General features: G+C 40.5%; 1 protein-coding gene across 2 annotated transcripts in view; it reads left to right on the forward strand.

Annotated features, from left to right (window-relative positions):
- Positions 1-299: 299 nt before the first annotated feature.
- CASR (calcium sensing receptor) overlaps positions 300-18,620 on the forward strand; it is a 74,927-nt gene continuing 56,606 nt past the window's right edge. Inside the window, exon 1 of one of the 2 annotated variants that reach the window (XM_064644571.1) lies at positions 300-619. The gene's annotated coding sequence lies outside the window, so the exon portion shown is untranslated. Of the gene's footprint in view, positions 620-692; positions 1,006-18,620 lie in introns of those variants that run through there. The other variant, XM_064644570.1, reaches the window with a different exon arrangement.

Raw genomic sequence — 18,620 nt, forward strand, 5'->3', positions numbered from 1 at the left:
TCTGAGTATAGGGCTACATGCTACTTTTCCTTTAAAAAGCATGTTATGAGGTTGTTTTCAGATATAAACTGTATAATGATCCCAAAAGACAGTGTTGCTCTCAACTGATGCTGACAGACCTTTATTTTTTGAAAGCAGTGAAGTAATGTAAGTGCTATCAAATAATAATGAAAACATTTCATCCTCTGCGTTTCCATTCTTATGATCCAGATAAACTGGTGGGTACAGCAGATCTGGAGCTGTACATATCCACACAACAACACAACAGTACAGAGCAAGATGAGGATTTTCATCTTCAAGAGATACAGGTCCCTGGTGTCTTTACTGCGTGGACTTGAGGTACCAAGGAACAGCATATAACAGGTGGCCAGAGTTTCTCGCTGCGAGCTGGAAGAAGACCCAGCTTTGAAAAGAAAACTGAGCGATCAATGCTTTTTTTGTTTTGGTTTAATTTGGTTTTCCCTCAGTAGCGTCCTGCTGCATGCAGGGTTATGTACCCGGGATGCCAACCTGTCGAGTGCCGCTGCATGAGGAACAACAGGACCAGGCACCAACGCCCGCAGGGAACTCGCATGCGGGTCAGCGCCCGAAGCCTGTCTGCGGGAAGGCTCATGGAGAGGTATCCGACTTCCCTGCGCCTCCTGGGCGGTACGCGCGATGCCCTGCCCGAGGCCGCCGCTACCTGCGGGCGCGGCGCGGGGCGGCGCGGAGCGAGAAGCGCCCGGGCGGGTCACCGCGGTCGCCGCCGCCGCCCGCCCCGCCTTGCGTGGCCCGTGGGAGCGAGCCCGGGTGCCGGAGGCGGCGGGGAGGGCTGGGACGGGGCCCTGGCCAGGGGTTTCTCTCTCCCCCACCCCCTCCTCCCCTCGCCGCCGGTTCCCGTGAGGCTGCAAGTGCCGCCGCGGCAGCTGGGGGGCCGGCGGGGGATGCTGCTGCCGCCGCCCTGCCCAGCGCTGGAGTAAGGGCAGGAGCTGGTGGCGGCAGGAGCAGCCCCGGCGGCGGGACGAGGTGAGCGGGGCGCGGGCCCGCGGTGGGTGCGCTCGTCCGGGAGTGGGAGCGGGGCCGGGGCGGGCAGTGCTCCCGCCGGGACCAGCCCGCCCGCGCTGGGGGCTGGGGGCGCACGGGGAAGGGACGGGTCGCAGCCTGCGGGGTTTGGACGGGCGGCGAGGCGGGAAGCGCTGCGCAGCGCCGGGGTCTGGCTTTGGGGGTACAAAAACCTGGAGAAGCAGAGCCCCCGGCGGGGCGGGGTGGGGAGCGAGCCGAGGGCGACGGGGGGCCGGGGGCATATCAGGCTGAGCCCGGCCGGCCGTGCCAGACGCAGACGTAATTCCACGGAGGGACCCCTCCGCCTCCCCTCCCCAAATCTGAGGCAGGGTGGTTTCTGATACATGTAGGATCAGGCAAAAGGAGAAGTTTCCGTAGAGGTCTGAGGTGTTTTCTCTGGCTGAAGTTACCTAGAAATAATATTGAGGGGAAGAACAGTAATTCATAACAAAACTTTAAAGAGCAACAGGTTGTTTTACTGAAATCACACGCGCTGGGAAAAAAAATCGTCTCAGTGATCCTGATAAAAAACCACTAGTAGCACTATCTTGCAAACCAATTTATAACACAATTAGGAGTTTTGGAAGGTCCTAGCACTACTCAAAACAAATCTCACCATATGTCTGAAGAGAGTTTCTAAAAACTAATGAAGCTGTTCTTAAAATCTTCGTTTTTACTTACGTGGATACAGGATATGATACTTAGAATTATTTTCGTATGTTTGTTCGAAGTGTCTCCTTTTTACTGCTGTTTTTTTCCTACTTGAAACAGGTGGTCCATTTTGCACAGCCCTCCTGCTCTCTGTCAAGCTCTGTCCAAATACCATTTCTGTGTACCTTTCTGTGCAGCCCTGGTGCAAACTAGAATTAACATTGTTGGACACCTTGCGCTGGATTCAGAGGAGCAGGGGAGGAAGCTAGTAAAGGCTAGTAGCCCTCCATCTCCCAGCCATGACTAGTGCAGTGCTTCTGTTTGATCATGTATCATGGGGAAGAGAGCTTTGCAGGCTTTTCCTGATTTCCCCTTTTGAGTAGCGTCTCTATCACTGTCGGGACTTTTTTGCCTCCTACTCGAGTTTCACCAGCTGGTGTAAATGCAGATAGGATGTTCTGGGAGGGGCAAGGTCAGGGGAGTATTAGTGAGGCGTTGCTTAGGCTATTTCCCAGGCAGTGTAGTGCCCCTGAAAGTATTTATGCTAATTGTGGAAATTAGGGCCCTTAACTCCTGATCTTGATTTAATCTGGGGCTGGACAGCTATGGACTCTTTTCACTTACTGTCCTATGCTTCTCACTTCACCGTGCTGCAGGATTAAGCTCTCTTTTCAATGCAAGTTCCAGCCCCAGGAACATAATCCATTTCTGTTTCCTGTGCATTATCTGGGGCGTGGCCATTGATCCCTGTGTTGTGAACTCCGAATCTATAAATCTCTTCTAGTTGTGAGAGTGGAAAAATTAGTAGGATTATTATTAGGAATATGTTTACTGAACAGTGGTGAAGGGATCTGATGGCTGGTTAGATGAAATACTATTTGAAAATCTAGTTTACATTTAAATGATGTAATTGAAGCTGTTGAAAAGTATTTAGTTTTAAAGTAGATTGATTATGGCAGTTTGGTGATGAGAAAGCATAGAGAGCACCCCAAAGCAATTTCTTTCATTCTAGGACAGGATAAGGATGATGTTTGGAGTCAACTATAAAATTAACACGGTTATCCCAACTCTATATCCAAGTATGTGTCGAAACTCATCACAGTATTTGACACCAGACTGTCCTACCTGTAAACTCTCAGAAAGGCTAATGATGGACCGAGTTGCATGCAGGTAAAATTCTGACATAATTCTCAAAGTAGCAATAGAGTGATTTTCGCAGTCGTACAGTTAACCTCCTGTGCTAAATTTAATGGCTCAATGAAAAAATTCAGATCCCAAATTTGTCAGTCTGACACCCTTTCCACCATTCTCAAACCTCAATATTTTCTTGATATTTGATAATCTTGTTAGAATTATCTTCTGAAATATGAGCAAAAATGTCAAGTGAGACAGATGGACCTTTTCAGTTCACTCCCATTCCATCTGCATGTTGGTTGCAAACTGTTGCATCTATTGTTGGTTGCAAACAACCTCTTCTGCATAAGTTGATAGGCTTTCTCAGTCACTTATTAACTGCAAGAGTGCGGAATGCTTTACCTGCACTAATTTGTGCCAATGATTTTGAGAACACTGTTGACACACAAGTAGACTGTGGGAGGGCATTGACAGAGAGGTGGCAGCTTTAGTACCAAAATCTTCTCTGCTGATGTTTCAAGGCTAATTCCGTATAAGCATATTTTTTTGTTCATCTGTGAAAGTTAGGACAGATAAGCTGCTCAGATCACAAAATATGAGAGACTTTAATCTCTTCATGTTTGCATGAAATGATAGTGAAGGCAACAGGATGCAGTGACTTAACTGTAAAGACGATTCCAGAACCTGTTCTGGGCTTGGATACTGACCTCAAGCAAACAATTTTCTTTCAGTTTTCCAGTTTCAAAAGTGAGGAAAATAACCATACCTCATGGGGTCTTGTTAGAAATATCTTGGTTAGAAGCAGGGGTTTCTAAAGCACACTGGAATTTCCATGCAAAAAGCTTTGTATTGTCTTGTGATATGTTTGCCATATGGGAACAGGCAAAGCAGGGGTTCAAAAGTTTCTGATCCTTTTTCCCACCACTTTCAGGAAGGTTCAACGAATTGTTGTGCACAGGGTCAGTTGGCCACTTCTCTGCTCTGCAGCCTTCAGATGGTCCTTATAATTAGGTCCCCTGTGTGTGAAACCAGCTCTACTGATCTAAATCCATACTGGAGCTGGAAAGAAAACTTTATGCTACTGTACTTGATAGTTTTTATTTATTAATAGTTAGTTTGGGGCACTTGAGTCTGGCATATTAACCTGCCTCTGCCTCCAGTGCCTGGCACTGGGAGAGAGACTCTTTGGTGCAGAATACTTTGGCAGACAAGATACTGAACACCTGTTTGAGCGTTTGATAGGGGTAAGGCAGATTCTGATTTTTGCATCTTAGAAAACAATGGGGGGGGGGGGGGACCGTATTAAACAGACCTGTGACATTTGCAGTTGTAGATAACGCAATGTTCTCTTGAGCAGAAAGTGAGGGCTGTTGTGTTGTGTCCTCAGTTTGGAGGCAGATTTGATCCTCTGCTCCTCTGGACTTAGAGTGCAAGTACTCGTGGTTAATGGTGGCATTGTGCATACTAACAGTTCCAGCACAATGCACAGGGGGCTGGAATCTGCAATGACACATACAAAGAGAAGAAAAGGAAGACAGAGGAAAGAAAGAAGAATGAGGAAGAAAAAAAGAGACAGGAGGCAAGGGTGGTGATAATGCTAGCAAAGGGAACGGTTTTCAGTAAGCAGTTCTGAATGTGATGTAAAAAATAACAACTGAAAGTTTTATCTTACTACTCAGAGCCCTAATTCTTCCTTTGATCTTTGTACAAGCTTCCTTTTGGCATCTGTGGGAGATCAGTGGAGAGAGGGGAGTGTGTAGTCTTGAATTTGTGATGCAGCATGTAGACAGTCATGAAATGGAATTCAGTCCTCTCAAAAAATGATTACACAGCGTGAGCCAAGCAGAAGGTACACTCATGGTCCTGAAATAAGTTATAAAAGCAGTCAACATAAAGACATCTCACAATCAAAACAGTGGGTAAATTATCTGAATACTCTGCTCATAGCTTAATTGTTGGCATCTATTTTAAAATAATTAACTTGGTGACCATGCTACTGTCTACAGGAATTCCTTGATGGACTTTTTTCTTTCTGTAATAGTTTGCACGAATACACTATTTTTGAGACTTTTAGCAGTATTCAGGATCTAAAACCAGTTATTTCAGCTTAATAAATTAGGAACACATTAAGTCGCCTCTAATGAGTAACAATAAGTTCTCTACAACTTAAATTATGGGATCAGTTCAGTAAATTTTCCTAATTAAATTGCTACCTGAAAATAGCAGTATGAGAGCTTTAAAAGATAGATAACAGATGCACCAACCTATCTGAGCAAACCAAATACACAAGAAGTCATTAAACTTAAGACAGTTGATTTCAGGATTTTTTTCCAGATGTTTAACGTGAATAATCAACATATAGGTCTATTCATCTACAGAAAGCTCACTTTTATTTGAAAGAGTTTGACTTTGGTGCCTCTTTTTGCCTATTGTGCTGCTGCTATACTTGGACTCTTAATACCTTGAATTAAAAAAATTGGGAAACTAGGGGTTTGGAGTTTCTTTACATACATCTTAAGAAAAGAAGAACATTTAGGAGCAACCTAAAGTAAAATCTAATACTAAAGTGTCACTATGAATCATTCCTGCTGTAAGCAGCTTTGCTGGCTTTCTACCTTCAGTCAGCAAGTCCTTCTAGCACCACAACTCATCTCAGAGCAGTCTTCTGGGTTTTGCAAGCAATGGGGCTACTGGCTACTGACCTGTCACTTGTCTCCACTTAGGAGGCCTTGTCATAAACCAATATAGTTGTCTACAGTATGCTCTGCAAACAGAAAAGAGAGCTGGTTCCTGCCACAGAGTGCTGAAGTTGTCTCAGGCAGATGAGGTTAAGGAGATGAAAGACTGTTCATCTTTCAATTTCACGTCATCATCTCAAGGCAGAGTTTAACAGATGAAGTCCTTTCCTCAAAGAAGTACTATCTAACCTGGGTTTTGTGCTTTCTGTCCTCTGTGCTTTCTTTTTACCTTGTAACCTTAATCTTCTTGAAAAGGGGAACACTCATTCCCCATTCCTGTTTTTCTACCCTCTGGCTCACCCATTGCCAGGCATCAGTAATTGAGCATTTGCTTGTGAAGTTTATTTGTTTGAGAACTGCCTGTGTAAAGCAACATCACTGAAGACAAACTGTTGGATGACTGTAATGCTGTGGGGGAATTTCCTCTAGCCCCATTACTCCTGTCTCCTCTAGTACCAGCTGGAAGCATCAGGAATGGGAGCAGACTAACTGTTTCAGTGAAGGTGCAACAGATCTGTGTCTCTTATGCTGGCTGTCAGTGTCAAAGTGTTCACCAAACTCAGGAGCTCCATAGAAGTGTCCACTCATGGCTGTGTTCACATGGTCCATTGCACAAAACTCCACAGAGGCAAGGAAAAAGGGAAGCTGAGATCTGGTGGTGATGGGCTTTCATCAGTGAATTTACAGATTAGGGACTGAGGAATCAGGCAATATTGTTTGCACCATTGCTTCTTCCCAGAGGGAACCTTTAAAGTTCTCAGTGAGTACCATCTCAGGTAGACAGTACAAAACCTAACCTTGCAGCTGCTTCACCCCAGAAAGGCAAGGATCTTTCGCAGGTCCTGTGTCACATCTGCCAGGCTGATGCACTTACCTGTGATATTCTAGAGAGTCACTGTGTATGCAGTTTAAATGTCTAGACTAGTGCCTCAGTAGCTGGTGCTTGTGGCAGGGATTGCCTCTTTATTCTCATCTTCTTCCACCTTTCACCTCATTGCTGTCTTTGCCACACATAATGAGCATTTCTGCTCAGTTCATTGGCACTGCTTGAAACCCTATTGTGGAAAGCCATGACTGAATGGGTCCATGTGTATCCATGTGTACTACACTCAGTCTGCCATGGTAGCTGTTTTCAAGATGACCAATTTAGTCGTACGTGTTTTTAAATGCTTTGAACATATCCTAATTTATACTCATTAGGGCCTTCTGACTAACCTGAGCAAACCAGAAGTCCAAGCCCTGCAAGACTAATCCAGTTTTCATATTTCTCTCTTTTTTTATATTTTAGAACATGTTTTACATTTAACCTTTGAGGAGAAATTTTACTAAGCTGTACCCACTATACACCAGTGTTGCAGCTGTTCACATGCCATTCTTCCTACATGAGAATTTTGTGTTTTGAATTGTGGAGGTAGTTCTTTACAGGAACTTTGTGTTGGAAAGACAACAATCTGCTCAAAGGACAATTAATCTGTGCCACATATAAGTCCCACTGATACTTTACGCCTTCTGCATAGCCATATATTTTTCAAGACTGTCATATTCTTGCACAAATTATAAAATGTCATACCCTGCTGATGAATTTCCTCCATTCAGTGGCCTTCAGTCTAGGGAAAATGCACAGATTTATAAACCAAGCTGTAATACTAAATCTTCTGCTGCCTGTTTTTATTATTTCAGGGAACCTACCTACAGTCCTTATCTTACCTTAGGGAGGCAACTGTAATTCTCCTGTTTTACATATTGGAGATTGAAGGGGCTGGATACAGTTAGTGAATGACAAACTGAATATAAAAGTCTGGTTTCTAAACAACAGGTTTCTAAAAATAGGTTCCGCTTGTTGTGTCACAATATCTTTTAAGTACATTACTCCATATGATACCCTTGTCTAAAGCGTTGTAATGAGGTTACAAACATTAATATAATCAGTGGTGTGTGAATGTATATATGAATGTGTAAGCCTGAATTCTTCATATGATTTAGACTTCACTCTTTACAAACATATTGGTAACATATTATGCTTCTTTTACTTCCTAAAACAATCTTGGGTTGAGTAATTTCAGCAGCTAGTTAGAGTACAATTACTGCTGCTTCTGTTTCTCTAAGCAGGGTTTGCATAGTTCATGGTCTCTGATATCATGTCCATTTGCATGGTCATTTTCATACCTAAGCCTTTGAAAGCATCAGTTAACCAGAAAGCTCTGCTTAATCTTAAAAAGAGGCCTTTACCCTCCTTCCTCCACAGCTAGATCAGGTCACTTATTTTCAATGCTCTGCCTGGGAGCTTTCAGTAAAGAGATTTGAGCAGTGTGTCTCTATGAAGTGGTGCAGGAGACAGTGTCAGTGTGCTGACTTGCAGAGATGAGATCTCAACCCTCCAGGCTTAAGTAGCAGCTGGATGTCACTTCTAGGGGTGGAAAAATCTCTATGCCTAAAGAGGATGATGAATATCCCAAGAACTTTTGAGGACCTGAGCTTTAGTTCCTCAGCATTAATAACTGCAATCCCTTCCTTTTCTGGAACTTCTGCAACATTTGCAACACAAGTATTTGTTTTACTCTATTTAAGCACTGATGTTTTGGTTCACAGCCGTGAAAGGCAGAAGAGTTTAGTTTAAATTGAAAACTGGGGTTCAAATGAAACTACACTGTACCAAATCACCAAGGTCATAGGTACATTCTTGCTCTGACCACAGATGCATCAGTAATTCTGTGGCTGGAATCTGACACAAGCGGAATCTGTCACCATATATTGGAAATAGCCAGAATGAAGCAGATTAAGTTTTTGGTAGTTGTTTTGCTGTAGTTATTTTCACTTCTTTCATAGAGTCTATTTCAGTTTTCAGTTGGGGCACTGAAGTATTTTGTGAAGGACAACAAAAATTGGACACAAGGCACTCTTAATGGGAAGAAGCTGAACACAACTAGAAATATCAATATTCTGGTCATTGTCATAGGTGAACAATATGGAGAGAAGTGCAGTGTTTCTCCACGTTGTTGGACTTCCTCTGTGCAGTGATAGAGTTGAAGGTATTCAGGTAGGGGCCTGATCTAGCCATTTGTCACTACTTGTCAAACTGGAATTACTCTAGCTGAAGTAGGACATGTCTGACATTATATCATCAGCACCGTAGCTGGCAGCACAGTGTGATGAGAGATGCTGCAGTGTTAGCACTGAAACCAGCAGTAGTGAGAGGGCCTGGAGCAGATGTGGGGAACTGACAAGAAGCAGTAGTGGGGTGGGAGTTGAGACAAGCACAGAGCTGGCACTGTCTGCGTTCTCGCAGACCCCCCTAAGGGAAATGGGGGAAGAACATCCTTCCTTGCACAGCTGTTGGAGTGAACAGGGTCAATGAGGTGAAACAAGGGGCTGTGAATCTGAGTGCTCCGCATTTGTTATTTGTGTGAGGATGAGACGCTTTTCCTATATAATGTCTGGTTTCTTTCTCCCCTAATAATTTATTCCTTGCATTGTACATCAGTATGTTATTTGTAGAAACAGACTTATTGTCTGTAAATGGCATTGCAGCATAGCACTTAATTTCCATTACTCTGGGTAGTGACTATTGTTAGTTATAGCTGCATATGATATTTTTAAGAACCTCTAGGTTGGTGACAGTGCCTGGCAAATGACGCTAAAAATCCCAATGACATCCTGCAAGAAGATACTATTGACGAAGATTATTACTCAGGAACAGATTATTTTAATGCCACTATATCAAAATAATATAAATTACTTACTCTGAAATTACATATTTTTCCTAAAAGTTTTATAGTTTTGCCAAAATATCTTTCCTATAAGCAATGCCATGATATTGTTAGTGTTCACAGTTTTTAAAGTAAAATCTTGTTCTGAGAGGGGATTTTTAGTAGTCTCATTTTCTTATTCGATATGTCTGTTGTGATATTTACCAAGGTGATAGCTGCAGTTACTAAAGACTAAATCGAATCTTGGTGCTGTATTTTTAATTAACATTGCAAAGCCAGCAGAGCTGACACAACAATTTGTATCCTCTCTCTTCACATACCTTGCCCAAAGAATTAATGACATGTAACTGAGAACTGAGAATTGTTGACAGTTGTGCCAACAACCTGGGCGACACAGAAGAGTGTAGGAGACGCTGAGAGAGAGTGCAGTTTGTTCTAACAATCTGCTGTTGCTGTTAGCAGTTTGCAAACTGGCAGGTAAGTTTGGAGGGTTATCCATTAAAAACAATAACATCTTGTAAATTATAAAGAGTATGCTTGCACGCAACACATGTGGAGTATTAAGATTTTGTTTTTATAGGCAGGGTTTGAAACAGCTCTACATTATATGGCTTTGTTTGAAAGCTCTGCTTGCAGTAAATCAGAACACATTGAAATAGCTGTCCCAGAAATAAGACAGGTTGGCTTGATAGAGCCAGGATTTGAACATACAATTCCAGACAGATAGAAAAGTTGACAACACCTTGGCATCCAGATACTGTCTTTCATCCAAAGATCTGAAAGAGCTTTTAAAAATGTCTGATTACAGCATAACAGGTTCTCATTTTGTATCAAGGATTGTCAAAGTAGAAAAAATACACAACTGTAATTTTCAGGTTCAGATTTCTATTGTTGGGTACTTACATTAATATTCATGTCATTGATCCAAATATAGGTTTAGATGGCAACTTGCATTCAAGTTTGAAAAATTATCTGATTTCCAGGCCCAGAGATTAAAAGGAGGAGTTTTTGATGAGCATATGAATCATGTAAAAGCCTAAATATTTTGTTTCTCATTGGGATTTGTTATTTTAAGTTTCTTCGTTTCTTTTGCTAATTTGTCTCTGGCTTTAGCCAGTAATTGCCAGCTAACATATCTCTGTGATGGTTACACTAATATTAGGCGACCATCTTCAGAAGCAAAAGCAAAAATAAAAATTATTCAAGTATATAATAACCTTATAACTAGGAAGGAAAGAGAATTCATAATTCTTAATTAAGCATGTAGCACAGCAGTGCTGATGTGTACCTAATAATGCACATTTCCTCCTAAGTGAAGTATTTTAGGTGAGCAAGAGTTCACATCCTGTTGGGGAAAGGGATTATGAGATCCATACCTCTTAATTAAGAGAACATGATTTCACTAAAGTAGCTGACAGTGGGGTTAGATAACTTGTGGCTCTCATCTTTCCATTTCGATGCTGTGGGCTGATAGAAATTGAAAATGAATACAGTGGGATCATAGAATGGTTTGGGGTGGAAGGGACCTTAAAGATCATCTAGTTCCAATCTCCCTGCCATGGACAGAGACACCTTCCACTAGTCCAGGTTGCTCAAAGCCCATCTAACCTGATCTTGAACACTTCCAAGGGTGGGACATCCACAACTTCTTTGGGCAACATGTTCCAGAATCTCACCGCCCTCACAGTAAAGAATGTCTTCCTAATATTTAATCAAAACCTCTTTCTGTTTAAAGCCATTTCCCCTTGTCCTGTCACTACATCCCCTGTAAAAATCCCTCTCCAGCTTTCTTGTAGCCCTTTTTTTACTGGAAGATCGCTATATGGTCTCGCCTCAGACTTCTCCAGGCTTCTTATGTTGGGGGCCCTGGGACTGGATGTGGTACTCCAGGTGGGGTCTCATGAAAGTAGACTAGAGGGGGAGGATCACTTCCCTTGACCTGCTGGCCAGTCAGGATGTGATCAGCTTTCCAGGCTGGAAGTGCACATTGCTGGGTCATGTCAGTCTTTTCATTCACCAACACCCCCAAGTCCTCCTTGAGCTGCTCTCGATGGCCTTGCCTGCACACTCTGCCTGCCTTGCCTGTATAGCCTCTCTGCTTTGCCTGTATACCTTGTCCAGTTTAAATTTAAGTACTTTAAGTTAATGTTACGGCATTGTTCCATCCAAAAAGTTTAGGGAGAACAGTTTTTGAGATGTTTCTAAAATTCAGAGACCTATTTCCTCAGTACCAGCCAGCTCCCTTGATGTATCCTGTACCTGGGAAAAATACCTCTGAGAATTAAAATCCATCTTCTCCCAGTGGTCCTCAGCTATGAAATACCCTGTTGGAACCATAGGCAGGTGTGTGATACATAGAATAGTCCTGTAGCTACATTGTGTCATGCAGGGCTGGGGCTGGCCTTCCTTTGTTACTGGATTTCGGCAGCTGCAAAGATGACATAAAGCTATTTTTGTTTCACCTCTGCTGGTCTTATGCCAAGAACAGCTTGGAGAACCTGAGCATGACTTGTACAGCAACATTTACTAATGTGTAATTATTCATTGCAGCACATAGTCTCTTCTCAGTCAACTGTTTAATCTATGGGTGGTAACATGCTTCTGCTGTCTTTAATTCTTATTAATAAAGCAATAAAATCCTTATCTGCATGGATTGTGTAGATCTTAGAGGCAAAAAATAAATCCCTCTTCCACAGTTTATTAGTTTGTAAAGCTCACTGTAGTCCTGACATCTGTCTTTAACACAGTGCGTGTTTACAGTGCAACTTAAATGGTTATGACTAATAATTATATATAAAAATATACAGATGCCCTTACTCTGAGCAAAATTCATAACTATATAAAATTGCAAACCTCACTCACTATACCTCTGTTTTTCCTAAATGCCTGAAGAAACAGAAAGTATCTTGTGGTTCCTCTGCAGATTGCTAACTGAACTGTCCTTCTCACGCTATTTTCTGGGACCATTTCTTCAGAAATATTCTGCATGTTCCAAGACTCTACACTGATACATATAAAACTGCAATAAGAGCTGCCTGATGTGATATTATTCTAGGAATACTCTATGACTTTGTAAATACAGATTGCATGATAAAGTGAACCTCAACTAGTTGAAAAATCAAAAGGTCATTCTCTTTCATTCTATACTCAGATGAAAAATTAAAAAATGGATGAATAGAGCAGCACAGATTTGAGCTCATGTTGTGGAGCTGAGTTAATTATTTCTTCAGCTCAGTCCTAGTTCATGTGCTGCCATGACTGAAGTTATTTCAGCTCATTTTAACAAAATAGCAAAATAATCATTCAGGTTCAGCTGTGATTGAGGAAAAGCTCTGCTCCCTGGCTACAGGGTGATTTAATATTGCATAAATAATCAGATAATTACAAATTGAATATAGGTAATATTCAAAGCAGGTTCTGAAATTTTAATTAGCTTTACACAGATTTTAATATTTGTTTAGAAATTTGTATCAGGAACTAATTTACTTTGCAGTTTTTCATATAATGTTTACTATTCCATAGTCTTAAATTATTATTAGTTTAGAAATTAGAAAGCATGTACACAACTGTTGGATCCTTTTATGGTCACACAATATCAAGAGAAGGAAAGTTTCTCAAATGTTGTTTGTCTGGACAACACTTCTGTACTCGTAAATCAGAACAGAGTTTGAACCTTTGTTCAAAGCTCTACCCTTTTAATCCACCTCCTGGTTTCTGGTGCTCTGCATTTTTCTCACACTGCCCCTACGTTTCCTTTTGTCACATCTTTCCCACATTGGTAAGTTTGATTCATTCAATCCTCTTGCTGTGTGGTTTGCAAAGCATATTTGGAGGTTCATGTTCTGCAGGTGAGAGATGTGTTCTTCAGCCCAAGTTAAAAGTCCAGTTTTCAAGACTTGAGCTGGGCATCTGAGCAGACTGCCACTGTGTTCACAAAAAACCCAGCAGATTCTTGTGGTTCTGTGTGAATAGGGAAGAGGGAGACTGAGAACGTTCTGGATTATACTGCTCTGAAGGAGAAATGAGGGTGGGATTTGACAGAGAAAATGAAGTTATGTAAATCAAATTGTGGAAGCATATAAAAGTTGTATCAGGAAAGTTCTTCCTTTCAGGTAATTTCTTAAGTTCCTATTAGCTGTCTTTATTCAGCAATTTGTTTTGATGGAGTTATACCAGAAACAGGTCTATATTTATACACCTACATATTTACAGACAGGTCTAAATAAAATACTCCGGCTTAGGGAAAGCTGATCCAACTGCAATGGGTGATCCATTTCAACATGTATCAAATGCATTAACAGTAAATGGTGCTTAAACAGATGCCTGTCACAGAGCCTGAACTTTTTAAGATGATGGGCCTGTGTAACCATACTGGCTTGGAACCTGTGTCCTTGCAAATGAGACATCAGGGTTTTTTCCCCTAAAAACTGTGTTGTTTTAAAGCTGCAAGTAAAGACTATTTTGCTGATTTTCACTGGGCTGACATGATGCAAGCTTTAATCAACATGGCTAGATCCCAGAAGATGCAGCAAAGCTGAGAGTCTTACTAGGAAGGCCAAAACCAGGAACAGGAGGCTGACAGACACACAGACAAAGCCACACTGATGGTTTATGTGTTTTTAAATACATAAATGCATTAAATACCTGAATATAAACATATGTTTATAAATTCAGAAATACTAATCACACAAAAAATATGAACAATGGTGATGTCTGATTCATAGTTCTTGATAGAAGATATGATGACAAACACACATGGTAAGGACAATTGAGTGAAAAATGCCTCACTTTGACAAAGGAAGAGTTGAATTTGGGTTTCTGGATTTCAGCAGAGCAATCCTCATTTTTTGTCTCCTAAGTACAGTTTGAGCATTGATTCTTCCTGATGGTCTTAATGTGTGCACAGTAATATGTTTGAGAAACTTAACCAGCTGCATGCTACAGTCAGAATAGACAGAAAGTTAGTGTGGAGTTTTAAAAACACTCTGAATGTGTATGTCATTCAGTGGAAAATTTAAACACCAGTGAAAATTTACTGGCCCAAGAATATAGCAGGCTTGCAAAAATGTTTTTTTTTAAAAAGTAATGAGGCATAGTCATAGCAGTAAGAATATTTATTGCTAATGATGAGACTTACTGTTAGAAATATGAAGTCCTTTTGCCTCAGTGCTTAAATAGCTTATAACTGTTGGAGATGATGATGGGACCTCAGGTGGGAGGCTAATTGTCCCAGCTCAGTCTCTCTTGTTCTGAAATGAGCAGTGATGATTTCTTTTGGAGAGAGAACTTGGGCAAATTATATAGTATACAGGTATGAATCCATTTTTTTTCTGTATCCGTACATAAATTTTGGTGTATACTGTAATACTGGGATGCTGATAACAAAAACAATATGCTCTTATATGCTCACTTCTTAATAATCTCTCTCTGAAATGAATGATAGAATTTTTTTCCTGTCTCTCCAGAAAGCTCTTTGCTGACTTCCTCTAAACTCTGAAGACACAGTCCCTTGATACTGATGTTCCAGACAGAGCTATTAGCGCTGAGCCTCCAGACAGAGAAATTGAATTTTCAGGCTCAATGTTGTAAGGCTTCAAAGAGCTGAAGGCGTGGAGAGAGACTGCCATGAAATAGTATACTTCTCCCAGTTTCACTTTAGGGAAATTAAATAAACATTTATAAATAAAATCGTGAAAGTATTTTTTTAAAATTAGATGTCTAAGCATTAGCTGTTCATTAGTTCTTCCACTTGCAAATAAATTGTAGCAAAGAATAATTTGTCTTCCAAGAGTGTGGTGGCAAGGATTAATTTAATGTTTATTAGGAAGTCTTAGATCCTTGGAGAGAAGCTATGTGAGGAGTATGCAGTATCATTATCATAATTTTATATATAATAATATTCTGTTCTTTTATTTTACTGAGGAACAGTTATTCAGTCTCAACATCCTCCATCCTCCACAGAAGAGGTCAAAGCTAATTATTGTCTATTTACGGGCTAGAGAAGCAGACATTGCACAAGTAAATGACTGAGCAAGAAATGAAGCTGGCAAGAAATTAGGCATATACAGTGAGCGCTGGAAATCTCACTGATACAGTTGTTTACTGAAGTGCCTCCATCTACTGTTTTCTTAGCGATGTTTCTATTGCTAATGGGCTGAGCTCAGAAAGAGGTTACAAATGCTAATGTAGTTTTGTGTTCTCCTTGATTCCTAATAGGTGGTGCTTTGTTTTGTTTGAAATTGTTTCCTTCATCTTTGCAAATAGCAAGAGAGGTGATTATACTGTCTTCTGAAGTTTTAGGAACAGTCTGCCTTGACATTTTATAATTTGGAAAGGTGATTTTGCTGAGTCTTTAGCAAAGGTCTTTAACAATGTTGTCTGACATAATCAAGATCAACAATAAAAGGGTTGAATGATTTGACAAAAATTTGCTGCTCCCAGTCACTTCGTAAATGTTTGTTGCCTTGACTGTTGTGGTGCTACTTTTTTAATGCCGGTCTGATTTCTTAAAAGAGTTTTCTAGTTTATAGAAATCCAGGTTTGCTCAGGTGCATTTCTGTGGTACACCTTTGGTCTGTCTTTTCAATATTGGGAAGGGAGATCTATCGATAGATTAATTTTAAGAGTATTTCCTTTCACCTTGTATCATAATTGCTCTTTTAGATGGCTACAGATCTGGTAGATTTGGACTTAGCAAGGGCCCATTTTGAGTATTGAATCTGTACAGTCAGAGGCAAAGTAGGACATCACTTTAGTGAGAAGCCTTCAGAGGGTTCCAGGTTCAGTGTTTGCACTTCCCCTTTTAAGTGTGGGCAGGTCTCATACAAGTGGGCTATCAGTGAAATAACCTCTTGCTCATCTGTATTTATTCTTCTCTTGAGGCCTTGTCTTTGTGTGTAAGTCAAAACAAAGCATTGCACCGTTGCTAACACTGCAGGTTTAGCCTGCTATCTCAACATCAATCCAGGCTTGTTCTGCTTCACTACAGTAGCACCCACAGGAAAAGGGCTCTGGATCTGGAACTTATCAGGGTTTTTTTGTTTATGCTTGAGGCAAGTATACATGTGACCTAGACTTCAACTTTTACTGTGCTGACACTATAGGAAACACTTTCCTTGTCAGTAAATTGATATGTCAACACCAAAGGTAGTTTTAAGAGTTATAACTAGTGGCTACTTTTTAGCTTGGTTTCTGGGTGGTTTTTTTAGGTGGACTTTAAGAGCTGAAACATCACAACTCTGCTAAGTAAGTTAATCCTCAACAACTGAAGTTTAGATGATCTGCAGCAGAAATCAGTGCCGCATTGTTCTCATTTTATGACAATGACACATCTATAGCACCCTCTATGCAACACTGACTTTCATTAAGTCCTGAGGCTTGAGTTATGTCCCGTGGAGCTTTTAGTAAAACTGTTGTGAGACATACATCACATATACCCTCCCTTTACCGAAACGCCATGCATGTCTTTTGCTCCACATAGGCTCTGGAGAAACAAGCCTCTTTGAGTCATGCAGTGATTGCATCCCCTGAAGAAATATGTCCTTTTTTTTTTGCTTTAAAATCTTGTAAATCTATTAAGTCTCTGGGTTTAAGTTTGTTATTTGCATCTCCCTGTGCAAGTCTAGGGAGATAAGAAGAGAAAACAGTGAGTTAGCTGCACTTGGGATTCTCGCCAATCTTTGTGGGATGGAAAATTCCTTCCTAATTCCATATCTGACTTTAAATTTGACCCTCAGCGTGTGAGCAAGATAGACCAACATACGCACTTAAGAAAAAATAGATCCTTTGTGTCCTAACAGGACACTGGTGCAACTTTTTCAGGGTCCCAGTTTAACTGCTGCCAATCAGTGAAGCTTTGTCTTCCTTCAAGCATCCTAGAGTGTGTGGGTTAATTGGGCATCAGAAAAAAGAACTGTCCTCGCCCTCCTGCAGGCTGTCCACAGAAGCCTTGAAACATGAGATTTAGTTATAGAGTTCATTTCAATGCAGAGCCACCAGAAAGATGAGTATGTTGAGCACAGCACAGAAAACCACTGGTGCCTAGGGGAGAGTTGTAATTTTGTACATTCCAAATTAGTGATCATTCATACATTAAAACCATCTTCTTCAGTGCTAGCTTTTGTGTTTGTCTCAACTTTTAACAAATATGATTTCATTTTACAATCCAGGGGACTGATTTGAAAATATGGAATAGGTTGAGAATGAGATTGAGTGATCTTTAGAAATTACTCCCCTCATGGATACCATCCTTTTAACAAAACCTTTGAGATCTATCCATAAACTAGTTTTGAATCCATTAATTGCAAGTTTTAAACTGGTCAGTAATATGCCTTGAACATGTCCATATTGTACACTACATAGTTGTCTTTATCTATTCATTACCTCATAAAAAGAACAGTGGGGTTTTTTTAAAATATGGTTCAGATTAATCATATTTATTTCTCATTGATTTTTAGAAAGAATACTAACTTAATTTCATTATTGTATCCAGATTGATATTGGGGTACATATTTATAATATATATTTATAATAATATATATTATATTGGTGCTTATAATTTCCTGGGCCTTCCTTTTTTGGTAGTTATTTAGTAACTAGATACACTTGCAATTCTCTGACCCTTTGAAATTTTCCCGTTTTTCCATGAGTTGTTCAGTATCAACACTAGTGATTCAGAGAACTCCTCATTTAGTTTATGTAAGACTCCAGGCCTGTTGATTTGAAAACATTTAATTTTAGCAGATCTCGTCTCACATCTCCTTTTATTACCTACAGTGAATTTTGTTGGGCTGACGTAATATGGGATGATACATTCTACAGCTTCATTCCAAGGACAAAACAGTGTGCGAAGGACAAAATGTTTATTGGATATTTCCGCCTTTTTTGATTGTCATTTACAGTTTTATCACCCACATCTAGCAGTGGGTTCATGGCCAGTCTCAAGCACATTTTATATTTGTAAAAATGTCTTTTTTGCCTCTTTACCTCTGTTAACTATTTAGCATTTCCTTGATTTTATAAATTTCCCTCATAATTTCCCTGCACACTGTATCTTGGAATTTGTTATTAACTTCAATTTCTCCTTTCTTCCATGTTACAAATCAGTGAGTTTTAGTATTTTATATTGCCATCTTTTATTCCAGATAGCTTCTGGTGTAGCGTAAATATTTTTGTGCTTAGAAGTGCCTTTTTGGTCCATGATTGTATAGGCTTAACACTTGAATTTACATTTCCCATTTGATTTTACACTACCAGTCAATGGGAATGATGATTGTTCTAAACTTTCAAAGTTTGTCCTGTTTAAAGCTCCAAGCCTAACCTGTAGAACCAGTCCTCTTGTATTGGTTGA

Source organism: Pseudopipra pipra, chromosome 2, assembly GCF_036250125.1.
Source record: "Pseudopipra pipra isolate bDixPip1 chromosome 2, bDixPip1.hap1, whole genome shotgun sequence".
Taxonomy (NCBI): Eukaryota; Metazoa; Chordata; class Aves; order Passeriformes; family Pipridae; genus Pseudopipra; species Pseudopipra pipra.